This window comes from Anastrepha obliqua, chromosome 1, assembly GCF_027943255.1.
Source record: "Anastrepha obliqua isolate idAnaObli1 chromosome 1, idAnaObli1_1.0, whole genome shotgun sequence".
NCBI classification, from domain to species: Eukaryota; Metazoa; Arthropoda; class Insecta; order Diptera; family Tephritidae; genus Anastrepha; species Anastrepha obliqua.
In genome coordinates, this window is record NC_072892.1 from 74,247,477 (window position 1) to 74,259,519 (window position 12,043).

General features: G+C 44.6%; 1 long non-coding RNA gene across 1 annotated transcript in view; it reads right to left on the reverse strand.

Moving 5' to 3' along the window:
- LOC129236455 (uncharacterized) overlaps positions 1 to 9,858 on the reverse strand; it is a 111,716-nt gene extending 101,858 nt beyond the window's left edge. The window contains exon 1 of the long non-coding RNA XR_008581669.1: positions 9,164 to 9,858. This is a non-coding gene — a long non-coding RNA (uncharacterized LOC129236455). The remainder of the gene's footprint in view (positions 1 to 9,163) is intronic.
- Positions 9,859 to 12,043: the final 2,185 nt, after the last annotated feature.

The window sequence follows — 12,043 nt, forward strand, 5'->3', positions numbered from 1 at the left end:
ATAAACAAACAAGATCTATATACCGCAGGGTAAGACACGCACGAGCCAATTCCAACCGAAATTGATGGCTTGCAAGAACAAAAATGGTGATTTAGTGAGTGATAGAAATGAAGTGCTAAATATCTGGAAAAAACATTTTAATGAGCTTTTAAGGGGGTATTCTGGTCTAGAACTTAAAAAAAATCGATTTTTTTGCGCATATTTTCAAAGTTTAGACCTTCAAAAATATGTCCTTCAAAGGATTATTCAAAATTCGAATTATTTTCGGAGATACAGCGGATTTTGTGACTTGGCGTCTAAGCCGGCCGAGTGGAGCGAATCGCACAATTAACGCAGATGTTACCGGACGACTTGAGGACTCGTTCTTTCCAGAAAATCTTTTGTATCCCACACAACCTTTATTTATTTTATACATACACATGGTAGAAAAAGTCTGCGTGCACCCACTGTTATAAAGTATTAAAATAATTTATCGTGTTTATTTTAAAACTTTTAGTTATTTCTTTTCACTTATTTCAAAGAAAATTATTCGTAGAGGGTATGAACAAAATTTTTTGGAGTTTGAGCTGCGTCGTGTTCAGATAACGGGATTGTAGTACAGTTACTTAAATAGGTTGAGCAGAAAAAGTGTGCGTTCATTTCGAATAGTGACGATTATTTGCATGCAATTACGTTAAATTCAATTTTAAATCATTCATGTAATTGACGCGGTTAAGAACAAATCTAAAGAGGGAAAAATTGATATTAGAAATACATTTTTTGTTACTAATGACCAAAGGCGAAAAGAAATAGATATTGGTGAAAGGAAAATCATTGTAAGTTTGTGGCAAAATAGTAAGAGCTATCGGGAAACCGCGAAAATTGTTGGGAGGCAATACTCCTCGGTCGAAAGAGTGATAAACAACTTCAAGCAAACGAATTGTTTGGAGTCTAAGCCTCGTTCTGGGCGTCCAAAAAAACTGACGGAAAGAGAAGAACGCAACATAACTATTCTTGTGAAGTCTAATCCACGACTAACAGCAAGCCAATTTTCAAAAGACATAGAAGTAAAATACCAAAAGAAAGTACATCCAGATACAGTAAGAAAAATTCTAAAAAGAATCGGATTACACGGCAGAGTGGCCCGAAAAAAACCCTTCATATCGCGAGTAAATCGACTTAAGCGGATGGCTTTCGCCAAGGAATACGTAAACAAGCCACCTGAGTTTTGGAATAGTGTGAGAGACACGTTCGTCAATTTGTTTGGGTGCTTACGACTGTTTACGCAACGTTGAGTGGTTACGCTGCTGTGTAGTAAACTTCTCGATCTGCTTTGCTAGCTCGTCGAGTTGTTCCTGTACACCACTGCTAGTGACAAACTTGCGGGCGATTTTATTTACGTAGTGGTATGCCATACGTACCCTGAATTGCCATAAATCTGTGAAAGTTTAGCGTTGTTCTGTTCCCCAGTGGCAATGAGTTCCAACTGACTTCGGAATGGAACCCAGATAGAGCCGACGAATGGCGAATGCAGGTGGTTTGCTCGCAGCCGATTGGTTTCTGCCAAGAGTTCAGATAGGCGTCGTCCCCGCAACTGCATACCAGATAGCAGCATTTCGAAGCGATCATTCCCATGGCAGCCGGTTCTATGCTACCGGAATGACTCGGATTTTTCCCCGACCAAGGGCTGCCGCCCAGTAAACTAGCCCTGTCTAGTGAGCAGTATATCACCCCACCTCTTACGTCACAGGAGCAACTCCTCGCAGCAATCTTGCTCCAAATACTTCTCCTCAGGGCTGGTGTGGAATACAACTCTGGGCCAGAAGTATTCTATTCCTGCATATGCCACCCGAACTCCACCTCGGTTAGACCTGTTCAAGCCTCAAGTCTCATAGGGAGTGGTCCACACGGTATATGTACACGTATTGCTCATGCCAGCAGGAGCGGTTACTACCCCCCCCTGATAGGCCGGCACTACCAACCGCCACCACAACCAATACCTCCACGGTAAGGAGCCTATCGGAGCAGCACAACTCCCCAAACACAGCCCATCCCATTCCCTTCTGCTCCAACCTGTCTGTTCTGTGTGTCAGACCGTAATACCTCGGAACCTGGTATCAGTCAAATGCAAATGCGGTACAAGAAACCAAGCTGCATGCTAGCTCCCCCTGATCACCAGGGATGGCTCTAACGTGCAACGACATGATCGCGGGCGAGACAATGGTGGTGGCCTAGCGGTCATAGTCCACCACACGGTGCAGTATCGTCTCATCGATGAAGCCATCGACCGCAGGGACAGCACCTTAGAATGTCAAGATATAGCTGTCCGGTCAGACCATTCCGAGCTCGAAATTCATAATATTTAAATACCACCTGTCACCCGCTGCTCGGCAGGATATCACCCTGATATTGGTGCGCTCATCAGGAGTGAAAACCGATTGGTAGTAGGTGACTTTAATGCGCATCACGATCTTTGGCATTCAAGCCTGCCAAATGACAGCTATTGGCAGAGCAGATAGACGATTCGACATTCAGCACTGTAAACGACGACGCCCCTACGTTCGCACGACAGTCGGTTCTACGTAACCGGAACGACCCGGATTCATATCCGGCCAAGGACTGTTACTTCAGCAGCATTCCCTGTATGCATATATATAGAGAATGTTTATGCTGCTACAATAACAACGACGCCCCCACTAGCGTAGTGGGCAATCGCAGCAGGTCTGATAAATAGCATATCCTGGCGACCTATGATATCGCTTGCATCAGACCACTTGCCCAGCGCGGTCATACATCAACTTCAACAAACCTGATTGGACCAGATTCGCGGTATTTACTTAGAACATCTTTGCCGATCTACCCATTCCACCGATGCGCGCGCAGGCGAACGCGCATTCCGCAAGGTGATCACAGCCGCCGCGGCTCGCTTCATACCCGCTGGACGGATCCGGGACATACTCCATAATGTCCCAGACGAAGCTGCTGTTCTAGCGAACGAGAGTGATCGACTACGTGAAGCCGATCCCGGGGATCCTCGAATAAAGGATCTCAATTCGGAGATCCGGCAACTGGTAACCCGACATAAGCGGACTAAATGAGAACAGCATCTGAAGTCCTGCAACTTCACCTCTGGTGTGAGCAAGCTCTGGTCCACCGTAAGGTCCCTGTCGAACCCGGCGAAGCAGAAGGACAAGGGGGATATCACCTTCAACGGTCGTACTTCGTCGGATCCGAAGAGCTGCGCGAGCTCCTTTAGCCGGCAATTTATTCTACATCCTCCGGCCGACAGATCCAAACATTGTACCACCAGACGGCTGCTCAAACTGACACACAACAGTGCACCGGTTGCTTTCTCCAGCGACGAGGTTCAGGGGGCCATCAAACTCATGAAACCATCTAAAGCCATTGGCCCTGACGGATTAAACATGCCGATGCTGAAAAAGCTGCGGGTTTTTCCCGACCAAGGGCTGCCGCCCCAGTACACTAGCCCTGTCTAGTGTATCGTATATCACCCCACCCCTTACGTCACAGGAGCAAACTCTCGCAGCAATCCTGCTCCAAATGCTTCTCCTCAAGGCTGGAGTCGAATCCAACCCTGGGCCAGAAGTATTCTACTGCTGCGTCTGCCATAAACGGCTTCACCCGAACTCCACCTCGGTTAGGTGCAATAAGTGCAACGGGTGGAGCCACCTTAAGACCTGTTCAGGCCTTAAGTCGCACAGGGAGTGGTCCACACGGTATGTGGCCACGTGTTGCTCCCGCCAGCAGGCGTCTGATGCCTCCACGGCTACTACACCCCCTGATAGGCCGGCACTACCAACCGCCACCACAACCCACACCTCCACGGTGAGGAGCCTATCGGAGCAACACAACTCCCCTTCAACCCCCCCCCATCCCTTCCTGCTCCAACCCCAGTGCGGGGACAAACCAGCAGCTCCTGGTCCCCCGTACAGTCTGTTCCGTGTGTCAGACCGTAATACCTCGGAATCTGGTATCAGTCCAATGCAATTCCTGCAATGGCTGGTGCCATTTTCGGAGATGTTCCGGCCTGCGCACCACCCGTGAGTGGACAACTGCCTACGTTGCCCCCTGCTGCAGAGCTCTGCACCCACTACCGCCCCCGGAGGCGCGGCCGCCCACCACCATCAGGCCGCAACAACCACAGTGGATTGCGCAGCAGGTCCAACGTAGACAACCCCACGCGTCCCTCACCCCCCGGATTACACAGACCTCACCGAGAAGCTTCCAGCTTCTCCAGTTTAACTGCAACGGATTACGAGTAAGGTCGACGAGATAGTTGACTTTATGAGCCGGCACAGTATTAAAATAGCTGCGGTCCAAGAAACAAAGTTGCACGCTAGGTCATCTCTGATCACCAGGGATGGCTATAACGTGCACAGACACGATCGCGAGCGAGACAATGGTGGTGGCCTAGCGTTTATAGTCCACCACACAGTGCAGTATCGTCTCATCGATGAAGGAATCGACCGCAGGGACAGCACCTTAGAATGTCAAGGCATAGCTGTCCGGTCAGGCGATTCCGAGCTCGAAATATTTAACGTATATATACCCCCTGTCACTTGCTGCCCGGCAGGATATCACCCTGATATAGGTGCGCTCATCAGAGGTGAAAACCGATTGGTTGTAGGTGACTTTAATGCGCATCACGATCTTTGGCATTCAAGCCTGCCAAATGATCGTAGGGGACAGCAATTGGCCGAGCAGATAGACGACTCGACATTCAGCACTGTGAACGACGACGCCCCCACCAGGGTAGTGGGCAATTGTAGCAGCTCGCCTGACCTAACAATAGCTAGCGCGGGTCTGATAAATAGCATAACGTGGCGACCTATGCTATCGCTTGCATCAGACCATTTGCCCATTATCGTCTCGATTGAGAGACCTGCCGACTTCGTTTCCGCGAATCACCGGTCCTATTTTAACTTTAAAAAAGCTAATTGGGCCGGCGTCACGGAATTCGCCGAGGACATCTTCGCCGCTCTTCCCATCCCCACTGATGTGCGCGTGGGCGAACGCGCATTCCGCAAGGTGCTCACAGCTGCTGCGGCTCGCTTCATTCCAGCTGGAAGTTATAAGGACATCCGTCCTCATTTCCCAGCCGAAGCAGCCAGTTTAGCAAATGAGCGTGACCACCTACGCCAGGCCGATCCCGGGGATCCCCGCATAAGGGATCTCAATTTGGAGATCCGGCAACTGGTAAATCACCATAAGCGGACTAAATGGGTTGAGCACCTGAAGACCTGTAACCTCACCTCCGGGGTGAGTAAGCTCTGGTCCACCGTTAGGTCCCTGTCGAACCCGACGAAGCACAACGACAAGGTGGCTATCACCTTCAACGGTTGTACTTCGTCGGACCCGAAGAGATGCGCGAGCTATTTTAGCCGACTGTTCATACTGCATCCTCCGGGCGACAGAACCAAACGTCGTGTTACCAGAAGGCTGCACAAACTGACGAACGACAGTGCGCCACTTACTTTCTCCGGTGATGAGGTTCAGGGGGCCATCAACAAGTCGAAATTATCGAAAGCCATTGGCCCTGACGGATTAAACGCGCCGATGCTGAAGCATCTGGGACCCCTGGGAGTAGGATTCCTCACAAGGGTCTTCAATTTGTCCCTGGCCACTCTCATCATCCCTGACAAGTAGAAAGCAGGGAGAGTGGTCCCACTATTGAAACCTGGGAAACCCGCCAACCAAGGGAAGTCTTATCGGCCGATAACTCTCCTTTCCCCAGTAGTGAAGACACTGGAAGCCCTCCTACTCCCACTATTCAGGAAACACCTGACCCCAGCCCCACATCAGCACGGTTTCCGACGAGTGCATATCACCACCACTGCACTCACCGCCATAAACGCCCAGATAAACCGCGGGCTTAACCAAAACCGCCCCTGCGAGAGGACTGTCCTAGTAGCGTTGGATCTGAAGAAGGCTTTCGACACAGTCAGTCATTCCACGCTACTAGATGATATTTATCAGTCGACACTCCCGCCAGGGCTGAAGAGGTGGTCCGCGAACTACCTGAGCGGTCGGCACTCGTCAGTGATTTTTCGAGATCAAATATCAAAGCAGAGGAAGATTAAGCAAGGCGTACCGCAGGGTGGTGTCCCTTGCTTTTTAACTTCTACATCTCGAAGCTCCCCCAACCACCAGCGGGAGTTTCCCTGGCTGTGTTCCAAAGTGAACAACTACCTCACCGACCTTTCTCGCTTTTTCACTGCGAGGAATCTCCAACTTTCCCCCACCAAGTCCACGGCGACCCTTTTCACCACCTGGACAAAGGAGGTCAAGCTGTCCCTTAAGGTAAAAATCGACGACACACCAATTCCGACTGTAAATAACCCCAAAATTTTGGGTGTAACCTTTGACAGCTTGCTCTCCTTCTCTGCGCATACAACCGCAATTGCCACAAAAGTCCAAAATTGCAATAAGGTCCCCAAATCGCTGGCCGGCAGCACTTGGGGTAAAGACAAAGAACTGTTGCTTTCGACATTTAAGGCAATTGGCCGGCCGGTTCTAAACTATGCTGCGCCTGTCTGGTCGCCTGGAACTAGTGATTCGCAGTGGACAAAGCTACAGACATGTCAAAATGCGCCATTCGGACCGCGACCGGGTGCCTCCTGATGTCACCCATCCAACATCTTCACAACGAGGCACAAATGCTCCCAGTAGCGGAGCACAACAAACTGCTCAGCAAGCAGTTCCTGCTGGGGTGTTACCGCTGGGTGTTACTGCTGAGCCGCCTCCCAGGCACGTCAGGAGACACCTCCTAGACTACGCTGACGAACTCCAGGACAAAATTGACCGAAACCTACTGGACCGGACAGTATTTAGACAGTCAATAAACGACATTCACCGGGAGACCGTTACTACCTTCATGAACTCCCGTCCTGTGAATGCCGTAATCGGAGTCCAACCACCACCTATCGCAGATGAAGAGCTCCAGCTTCCCCGTGAGACTCGTGTAACATTGGCACAATTACGTTCTGGATATTGTAGCAGGTCAAACTCCTACATATCCAGAATTGACCCCGACATACCAAACACATGTCCGGCATGTGAAGGTACCCCGCACGACACTAACCACCTCTTCACATGCCCCCTCAAACCGACTCATCTAACCCCCCTCTCCCTCTGGACCCAACCTGTCGAAACGGCATGTTTCCTGGGCCTACCCTTAGATGAGCTAGACGAAGACGACCGATGAAATACTTATACTGACAGGGCTAACTATGCTGTTAAAAAAACAACAACAACAACAACAACAGGAAAAATGCGTAGGCTTACAGAGACACGTAAATTAGAGACATGTTGAGTATATCAGGATCAATTCTGCTACAGTATGGAGAACATAATTGTGTAAGGTAACGCAGATTTAACGAGGCAGCTCAAACTCTTCGTCTGCAATATATGATAGTTGGACTCCAATGACGACTTTCAGGAGCGGAAGTTCATAAAGGGGGTTAACGACTCCCGATGAATATCTGTATACTGGGAGATTGTTGTTGTTGTAGCAGCATAAACATTAATCATACATGTACGGGGAATGCTACTGGAATGACAATCCTTGACCGGATACAAATCCGGATCGTTCCGATAACCGTGGGAAAGGCTTGCGTGCCAAAAATCGACATCGACCGAACGGACTCCGATAGGTCTTAGGATGGCCCCACCCGTCGCATCTAATCGAGTTAGAGTTGATTCTTATTTGAGAATCGATTCCAGGGTTAGGCTCCAGTTCAATTTTTGAATAATCTTGCTGCATAGTTTGTTCAGTGATAATGTTGTTATTGTAAGAATAAAAACATTCCCGAAACAGTAGATTCCGATAACGTAAAACCAACAGTCGTGAGAACGACGCCTACATAATAGAGTGGTGGCGTTCAGAGCTAATTTTCTGGGGCGACAGCCTTTAGACGGGAAAAACCCGCGTCATTCGGGTATGTAGAACCGACTGCCATGGGAATGACGTGACGCAAAGAACGTTTGGGGTTCAAAGCGCTAACTAGGCCAGCGGCTGCTCATGGTCTGTAAACCCGGTTGACATGGGATAGATAAACATTTGACCTCGACATGTTATTATCGAGTGGAGATCAAAAAGACTTACCTTCCTCATGGCCATCTGGATTTCATCGCTCGTGAAAGTAAACGATGCACTGTTTTTAACAGATAAGACGCTAACTGGAGGATACAAAATGTAATGAATTTTGTTTTTCTCGGCTGTGTATAAAAGTTAAATGAAAATATATGTAAGTATATTAATAAATCGATAAATAACCTTGCTGTTGTTGTTGTAGCAGCATAAACATTCCCCATACTTATGTACATACGGGGAATGCTGCTGAAGTGACAGTCCTTGGCCGGATATAAATCCGGGTCGTTTCGATAACGTAGAACCGACTGTCGTGGAAACCTCTTTTGATTCGGTTAAAGTGCGTTCACATATACAGCAATTAGCAATACATCCACAAAATTAATCGACCGGTTCACATATGGCAGATTACCTGCAAAATTGACAATCAGCTGTCATTCTGTTTTGAAAGGTTTTTCTTCATAGAAATTGGTTTGGTTGAATATTTTGGAGTTTTTGCGCGATTGGCTGCTAGTAATAGATTGTTGGAGTAAATCCGGAAACAATGTCTACTGAGGATCAAAAAATGATGGCAGCAATATACATACATGCGGAATTCCATATAACATTTTATAATAAGTCATAAAGGCCAAAGCTTCAATGGTCAAACGCTTTTCTCTATAATATAACTGCATAATTAATAATGTCTAACAAAAGTTTAATTAGAATTATGCCTACAAACCTCTTTTCATAGCCAGCATCCATTTCATTTAGTTTTTACTGTGGGAGAGAAATTTTGTATGGGAAATCTCGCTTTTCAATTACGGACTGGGACTTAAGCACGAAAAAGTAGATCATCTACTTATGTATATGTGAACGTATTATTAAATTATATTGATTAATATCGGTATTAGATGAAAATTTGCAAATTAACCAAAAAGATGTTTTCACGCTCGAAAGCAGGCCCAAGTGTATCTTGTGTACCCTACACCGGCAAACCACATTGAGCAGCCAACTGATACTTAGGATATATACTCATTGATAATGGATATGAATCTACATTATTTAAAGGAAAACAATAAAAATTTAACCTACCTTGTCACAAAAATTGGTCAATTATTTGAAAAATTTTCTTCAATATTTTAATCACACATTACAAATACAACACGTTTTCGCTCCGACGACTATGTTGGTTTAACCCGCGTAGAAGCATTTGTTAGAACGAGATGACTGTCTCGGGTATTTGTTTGTTTTTATTTTTATATACTATTCAATAACGCAGCCGAAATAATCCTTTTGGAAAATTTGTCTGTAATTTTTTTATGTTGTCTTCTTGGCCACTTTGCAGTATACTTTAAACAAGTAAAAAGCAACTTTTATTATTAGAATTCTCACTACTACAAGTAATACTCGCGCCAACCAATGCAAATTCGATTGAACCAGAATCGCATAAAAAACCTAACTGAAATTACCAGCAAACAGCGACGTCAACTGCGACAGCGGCGTCACGAAAAACGGAGACGGCCTTTGCAAGAATGACGGCGGCGGTAGAATTCCAAGTTAGTGCACTTTTTCACAACACATTATACCTTTAATTATGCATAATTTCGTTGGCACTGCATTTGAACCGCTCGAAAAGTATAACTTATTGTAGATGTTGTGATGTTTGCAAGTGTTTTTCGCATGCAAACATCTAAAATTTCACCACAAAGTCGTTATTTTCGCGGAGGCAATGAGACGAGACGACGTCGATAGGAAAGTTTGGCCAGAGCTGCCAGTATTTAACAAACGATTGCGAATTGTACATTTTTTTTTAATATCGATTTTAAGTTTTGATGAGAATCGATTAGATTGTAATAGTTCTCGGCAAATTGTCAATTCCGCTACCAGAACGTCATTTATATGTGGCCACTTAACAGCTGTGTTGCAATAAGTAAATAGTCGGCATTTGGATACAAATTCTCCACGCAAATACTATAACAATTTAGGTTCGATTTGTGGTCCCTTCTGTTCCTCTTGTATTTGGTAGTTTGGCAGCACAACCTTTTGTAATTGGTATCACTAAAACGTAAAAGTATACATAAACATGAAGATATATGAGGTACGAATAAAGTTTTTTTTTTGCAGACTATTACCTGCAGCTATTTTCAATTCAAATTCCTGAAAATGTGTATCACTTACAGTTCTTTCATCTTCTATTATTGTTATCTTCAATGCTGTCACGTTCAAAAAGAGAGTTTTCTACCAGTGCTGCCAATACCAATAAAAATTGTGAGGATCGTTCCTGATCGGGACATTGAGCTGAATAACCCAAGAAAACACGCTAAATAAAACTTCTACAGGCTTTCGCAAAATGAAGTCAGGAATTACAACAATAACAACATTAAATGAAAATCCAATCCAAAATTTGTTTCATAATATTTAATCTTAAGATATTGATTTCGCAAAATTGTACTTATTATTAATTTATTTTTCTTTTGCTTCTGATTTAAGTGTTGCAGGTTTTTCTTGCATCGATGACCACTCATGTTCTAAGTGGATTTTTATATTGACTTAACTTGACTTGACTTAACTTGAAAACTTCACACAAATTCAAAGTTTGCATAAAATGTTTCACTGATTCGTAAAAATTAATTCACAAACCAGCTTTGCTGAAAAAAAAATTTTGTTCTTGGTAATAAAGCAAATGTATATCTGTGTGCGGCCGCCGTAGCTGAACGGGTCCATTCGGAATTCAGAGAGAACGTAGGTTCGAATCTCGGTGAAATACCCAAATTCAGAAAAAGTATTTGCTACTAGCGACCGCCCCATGGCAGGCAATGGCAAAACTCCGAGTGTATTTCTGCCATAAAAAAGCTCCTAATAAAAAAAATATCTGCCTTTCGGAATCGGCTTGAAACAGTAGGATCCTTCATTTGTGGAACAACATCAAGACGCACGCCAAAAATAGAAGGAGGAGCTTGGCCAAACACCCAAAAGGGGTGTACGCGCCTGTAAAACGACACAAAAAATATGAATATGTATGTATTATATTAATATTAAAGCCGCGGCAATTATTAAAACCATTTTTCTTCTTTGATCTTGGAAAATAATGAAGAAAAGAATGACTTCTGCAAACTAAAAAAAATATTTAATATGCCTTTCATCTTAAAGTACGTTCACACATACGGTAATTAGTAACAGCTCTACAAAACTAATCCACCCGTTCACATATGGCAGATTACCTGCAAAATTCACAATCAGCTGTTTTTTCTTCAGCCGAGAAAAGGGAATTTGTCTCCCATACTGGCATATACATGCTTTGTGCTTCTTATTCGTATTTTCAATCTTAAAGCAATTTTTGACATTTGCTTCATTTGTTTTCTTCTTTTGTGAGAGAAAGTTCTGATATATGTGTTGGTTTTCAATTAAACAGAAGATAACAACGATGACAAGCCTCCGAACGCTGCTTGGGAATTGCACGATTACGAGTATTTTTGCTAGTAAAGTATATATAATTTAAAAAAGTTATGGAACAATGTTAATGTTGAATTCTAATCAAGACTGCATATATTTCATTTGTTTTAGATTTGTAGATTCCTTTCGAATAAGTAAGCCAGCATTTAAATTTATCCTGGAGAAAATAGAGCCGTCTATAAAAATTGAGAAACGATCAACATTCATCAGTAACCAACTAAAATTAGCAACAACATTGCGTTTTTTCGCGCAAAGATCTTAACAACTAAGCGTGGGAAATGATTTCAATTTGGTCTTATCACAACACACCGTCTGCGCAATATTGGCTGAAACTCTTGAAGTATTGGAGAGAATAATTTGTCCAGTGTTCATAAATTTCGAAATGTCTGAAAAAGAAAATACTGAAGCAAAACAGTCTTTTTTTGACGTGATAACGTCTTATAATTGTTGTTGTTGTTGTAGCAGCATAAACATTCCTCATACTTATGTACATACGGGGAATGCTGCTGGAGTGACAGT